The sequence below is a fragment of the Octodon degus genome, unplaced genomic scaffold (assembly GCF_000260255.1).
Source record: "Octodon degus isolate 3935 unplaced genomic scaffold, OctDeg1.0 scaffold00027, whole genome shotgun sequence".
Classification (NCBI taxonomy): domain Eukaryota; kingdom Metazoa; phylum Chordata; class Mammalia; order Rodentia; family Octodontidae; genus Octodon; species Octodon degus.
In genome coordinates this window covers 7310289-7315942 of record NW_004524603.1, presented here as the reverse complement: position 1 = coordinate 7315942, position 5654 = coordinate 7310289, and the positions used below count along the sequence as shown (strand labels likewise).

The following is a 5654-nucleotide window of genomic DNA, read 5'->3' as shown; positions in this document are numbered from 1 at the left end:
GGGCTGGCTGGCATGTGGTGCTGGGGATTGAACCGCGGTCCCTGTGCTTTGCTAAGCTTGTTCTAAGTAGGTGCTTTAGACCACTGAGCCATCTCCCCAGCCCTCTAATTCACTCTTCTGAGATGCACATTCCTTGCTGAAACTTGAGAAGTCACTCCAGCTGTTCCTTCCTGGTGAACCTTCAACTTTTGAGCCCTGGCAGGGCCATTGAGTTAGGTCACTGAAGTCACCAGTCCTTAGCCAAGCCATCCACTGTCAGAACCCAATTTCCCAACCATCTCCTCTCCCAGCTTCTACCAGGACACTTTCTGTTGTAGCCACGTGGGAATGTGTCACATCCCCAACACAGCGTGAGCTCTGCTTGTCCTGCAGGGCCTGGTGACCTTATCCTACTGGGCAAAAGTGATCTCCTCCATGGACTCACTGAGCCACGTGACAGCACGTCTCCGACTCTAGTATTTTTCACTACCTTTCCACGTAGTTCACTTTTGCTTCAGTGTCCAGTCTGCCTATTGTCATTGCAGGGCCAACCATATCCACCTTTCTACCCTTTTTCTTCTATTTGAGTATTCCATTACATTCTTCTGGTTGTTCTATAAATCAGTGACTCATTAATTGAATCACAAGGTCTTCCTCCGGGGCTGGAGAGATGGCTCAGTGGTCTAAAGCACCTACTCGGAACAAGCTTGGCAAAGCACAGGGACCGCGGTTCAATCCCCCAGCACCACATGCCAGCGAGCCCTGCCCCCTGGTGGGCTGAGCTGGCCACACACACACAATGAATAAATAAAAAAAAAAAAAACAAGGTCTTCCTCCGGGTTTAGGCAGATAACACCTCAGAATGCAAAGAGCTTTGTCGATGTAACCAGAAGATACTGATGAGAAAACTCAATCTGCAGAAGTGCAGAACGGAGACCAGGAAGTGCCAACGTGCAAAAGCGATTTTTCTAAAAGTGGTTTTCAAATAGCATAGACTGGTGAAAGGACAACTGATCACAATTAGGTATAGGTCACTAAACAACAGCTATGTGGGGATTTAGAGAAGAATCGCATAACTGGTACAACCCAATGGAAGTTTTCCAGAATCAAGCCTTCCCAAGGGAGCCATCTTGCCCTTATTATCTATAAATTCTAAGATTGGTGAGGTGGAAAGCAGTTGAGATTATGGATTTGTAACTATGTAGTGCATTCCAATCAGTCCGGAGTTAAAGCTTAGTTGCTGGAAACAGCACATGCAGGGCTACAAATAATTGATCTTTATTGGGCTACAGCCAATTGATTAGAGCCTAATTACATGCCTAGAGGAGTCTCGGGTGAAGGTGGCCATCAAAGGAGGACAAATGTCATCATACCTCATCAGATGGGCGTGATTTCAGCATTTCTTGATTTTAGCAATACATCGAAAACCATCTGGCATGGTATATTTTTACACTCATTCACCAAGCATTTTCAGTGCGCATTATGTACCAACCATTGTAATGCGGGCTTAACCAGTGTTTGTGGCTCCAAAGCAGGCGCTGAGTTAGTTGGTAGTCAGGAGAACAGACCCAAGCCAAAAATTGATTGTCTGAAATTCCCTTCAGGACAGCAATAAATCAATGAGTGGATTAATTCATGTGTGTTTGGGTCTCGGGGGCTACACTGCCTGCTCCCTACTGGAGCCATTCTGCTCAGAGAATCCAGTGTTTTCTTTTCTCTAGTGTTGCTTTCTTTTTCTCCATCCTGGTTTTCATTCTTGGCAGTCAGCTCACTGGTTTTGCTTCTATGGTGTGGCCTATTGTTTGGTTCTTCCTGAGAACGTGGTGTGAATAAGGATCATAAGGATCGTTGGGAGTCACAGAGGTGGGCTGCTGTCCCTTGCTGTGGGATGCACTGGCCCTGCTAATCCGAGTGTCAGGTGATGGGAAGCAAGGAGGACTTGCTGACATAAATAAGGGAATTCAGAGGCACAACTGCAGAGCATGGGAAAACACTTTGATCAACTGGAAAATTATAATTAAATGTAAGTTATTTTCAGCAGTTATGATTCTGAACCAAAACCAATAGAATGAAATTATCAAGGTTACATACAAGCTCATGCATTTAGGTTCGGAAAAAGCAATTACCCAAATCCAGCACAAAGAAGGCGCGAGCACTACAGCAATTTAGCCAGGAAAAGGCAAAGACCACCCTTGGGTATCACGGTGCGCACACAGCCCCCAGGTAGCTGAGCTGCACTGGGCATCTTTGGATGTCCTCCAGAGTGCCACAGTGGGGTGGACATTGCCAAACCAGCAAGTGGCCAGTGGCCAGGAACACTGGGAAATAGCAGTAGGAAATGGGGACATAGCCTGAAGCAAGGGGACTTCGGTGCCGGGACATTCCTTCACCCCTTGGCAGTGCTCACCCAGAGAACAGCTCTGGTGTGCTAGGGGCCTCATCAGGACTGCTGGACTGGGGAGGGGGTGCAGGTTCCCATCATGGGAGAATTCTCCATAATGGGAGAATGCTTGGAGCCCAGGGCCAGGCCATGGTGACGCCCAGTGCCTGGTTGAGTCCTAAGATCACCAAACCAGCCAGACCACCACAGGGCAGAAAAGCAAGCTGGCAGGGAGTCCTGGCCTCAGGGTGGGGGCTGAGCCAACCGACCTGTCCTTCCGGCTTCTGCTTTATATGCCAATGTCTTCAACTCCATCTAACTAATTCTCTCTCCACTCAGTCTGGGTCTGACATTGGCTGAGATAATAGGTAGCACGTTTAGCAACCCCTTAATGGAGCATGCTGCCCTCTGGGGTCTCCTTTATTATTCACGGAGTGACTCCCTCCTACCCTTTACCTCTGCAAACTGGTGTTTGGGTCATTCCAGGTGCTACAGCTCACTATTAGAAGCCTAGTTCCCAGGGAACAGCTTCCCATTTAGGAAACATCTATGAACACTCGAGGGTCACCTTTGACTTGCAGTTTCTGAGTTCCATAGAAACAGAGGCCAAATGAGAAGAAAGGTTTGTACTAATATTGTTCAGACAAGAAATCACGTCTGCATCTTGTACTATGAATAACTACTATGAAGACAACAATACGCAATGTATTCATCATTGTAACTGTCCTACTAACCTGTTTTGAAACTGTCTCATTGCTATTTTATTTTTTTCTCATTAAAATGAATAAAAAAAGAAAAAGAAGAAAGAAAGAAAGAAAGAAAGAAAGAAAGAAAGAAAGAAAGAAAGAAAGAGAGGCAAACCCAATGGTGCTTCCGCCGTATCCCCCCTGAACACAGCAAGGAAGGAAAATGACCTATCCAAGGCCGAGTGGCCAAAAGCTGTGACTTGTGATGTTTTCAGGAGAAAATAAATCAGCGATGAGAGTCTAATCACAGCGGGCTGAGCCAGTTCCTGGAAGGGTGTTTAGAAGCCGCAAGAGCTGGGCCCCAACTGTCTATTTCCCTAGCACCTGGGCCCAACCTGTGCCACCTAAGCGAACTATTTGAAATGTTTTTCCCCCCACTGCCGGGTTCTGTTTGGTTGGTTGTGTGCCTGTCAGAATCGAAATAAGGAAATACATGAGGACTTCTTGGGTCCAAATTTTATTTCCTAGGTGACAACAGTGATCCCGGTAGCCTAAAAACATCACAAAACACTTCCAGGAAGAGCTCACCAGATATAGGGACTCTAGAGAAATGAGAGAGACTCAGACCCCTTGTGTAGGTGAGGATAGAGAAAACAGGAAACAGGGGCCCAGCAAGTGGTCTTTAGCCAACGGTGGGCGACGGACGGACGCTGGACTCTCTATAGAGACAGGCAGGCATGCAGAGCTTACACTGGGCCTTCCTTTCCTCCCTTCTTTTTTACCTTCCTTCTTCCCCCTTCTTTCCTTCCTGCCTGCCTGCCTGCCTTCCTTTTCTTTCTTTCTTTGGCAGTCCTGCAAATTGAACCCAGGGCTCTTGCACTGAACTAAATCTCCAGCCCTTCTTTCCTTTGTATTTTGAGACTGGGTCTCGCTTTGTTGCCCAGGGTAGGTTCAAACTGGCAATCACCCTGCCTCAGCCTCCCAGAGTGCTGAGGTCACAAGCGTGGGCCACCACACTAGTAGAGACTTTCTTTACACTTGAGCTACTTGCTGCACACGCTGTGGAGTTTTGGCCAGTTCACACTTCGCTCCCCATTTTTTTCTCTCAGTGCATCTATTTCTGGGCAAACTTCAGAGATATTCTCTTGTGCCTCTTGTAAAACCCTCTGTGTGGTGGCTTTGGAGGAGGTTCATTTCCCCGACCCCAAGTCTTGAAGTCTGAAGTTGCTTCTCCCCGCCCAAAGGCATTCAGTAGGGACAGCTGTGCAGCCACACGGACCCAAGTCCCTTTTCATAAAGAAAGAAACTAAGTCCCTGCTGTCCTGCAGCTGGCTACCTGAGGGGAAAAAGCAAAAACAAGGAGGAAGACATACACAGTCTAAACTGCAGAGAAAGAGTAGGAGGAGATAAAAACAGTGGGGTAATAAAAGCAATGGAGGGAGGAGGTGAGATCCCTGGGAGGACTCAGAAGGCCTGAGTGTGAGCACAGGAGTTCCAGCTCCTGTGAACAGCAGCCGTGAGGCCAGCCCGGAAGGAACCTGGCTTGCCCTCTCAGTGGTGAGGAGGAAGGCAGAAATCAGAGAGGAGACGCCAGACAGTGTACAAAGGGGTTCTGGCTATGGCGTGGCAAGGAGTTTGAACTTAATGACAAATTTATCAAGGGGTCAGTGAAGGGCGTGAGACTACTGCATGAACTCTGTGCAGTTTGGGGTGCTGGGGTGGGCATGAGAAGGTACATGGAGGCCAGAGTAGAGGCCACTACGAGAGCCCTAACACGCTGCCAAGGACTGGAGAATAATTCGTAGATGACAAGCGAGCAGAATGCAGATGTATTTGGGAGTTGTAGCTCATGGATTTGTACCTGCTGATGGGTTTGATGTTGGGACTGCAGAAAATAGAGGTGTCGATTCTCAATGGATGGGCTGCAGCTGAGGCTCAGAGAGCTGTGGGAACTTGTGTTTGCTAGCTGCAAAGCAGTGCATGGCAGGACTAGGACCAGTCCACAGCTGAGACGCTAGCCTGGCTCTGTCACCACAAAACAGCTCTTCATCTTCTTACGTGAAGAGATGAGATCCGCATACAGAAGGGGCAAACGGGTATGAAGTCCTCTGCGGGCGAGCTCATGATTTCCTGAGCTTGAGTCTTAGACAGCGTCTGCCGTCCACCCAGCTGGCCGATTGACAGTTCTCTGCAGCAGTCCCTGCGCCCAAAGGGTCGATACGCCGACTCTGCTGCTGGGTGGTCATAACCACAAAGTGCACTTTAGCCCAGTGCCTTTCAAACAATGTCTTATTTTCAGAACCAATAGTTCCAGTCATATCATAAATTATTAGAGAAGTACCAGGCAGCAAGTCAAGGCAGGGACAAGTTCCTGATCTATTCAGTTGATGTTTGTAGACGAGCTGTTTTTTGAGGTCTAGCTGCGAGTAGCAAATGCTGTGGATTCAGACCTGTGTTTCCTGCTCATTTGCTAAGTAGTTAAGAAGAATCCCTTCATCTCTGAATGATGAAATATCCCCAAGAAGAAAAACCTACCAGGGCTGGTGAGATGGCTCAGTGGTCTAAAGCACCCACTTAGAACAAGCTAAGCTAAGCAAAGCACAGGGACC

At 48.0% G+C, this 5654-nt stretch overlaps 1 protein-coding gene across 1 annotated transcript in view; it reads left to right on the top strand.

Annotated features, from left to right (window-relative positions):
- The window catches only part of Cntnap2 (contactin associated protein like 2), a 1699165-nt gene that overhangs the window by 1632104 nt on the left and 61407 nt on the right, over positions 1–5654 (top strand). The window lies entirely within an intron of this gene.